A 287-nucleotide genomic window follows, 5' to 3' on the forward strand; every position below is an offset into this window, starting at 1 on the left:
CTAGCTATGATGCTTTGTTTTGATAATACTGCAAATGATTTCACCATCAGGGCTTGGATGTAATACATGTAAAATGTAGCCCTTGAAATACTACTCCCTCTAACACCCAGTCCGACAAATGTACTCGTTTACCAGTCATCTTCTCAGGAAAGAAACCTCAATCATTCTTTACACTGGAAAATTAAGAGTTGTATTTGTTCCTTCATTTTCGTTATCCCCTAGGTACAATCAATAAGTGCAATAACGTACCTTCAAAATAGTTCCCAAATAACTCCATTGCCCCATCT

Source organism: Colobus angolensis, unplaced genomic scaffold (assembly GCF_000951035.1).
Source record: "Colobus angolensis palliatus isolate OR3802 unplaced genomic scaffold, Cang.pa_1.0 Scaffold231, whole genome shotgun sequence".
In the NCBI taxonomy this organism is placed as follows: domain Eukaryota; kingdom Metazoa; phylum Chordata; class Mammalia; order Primates; family Cercopithecidae; genus Colobus; species Colobus angolensis.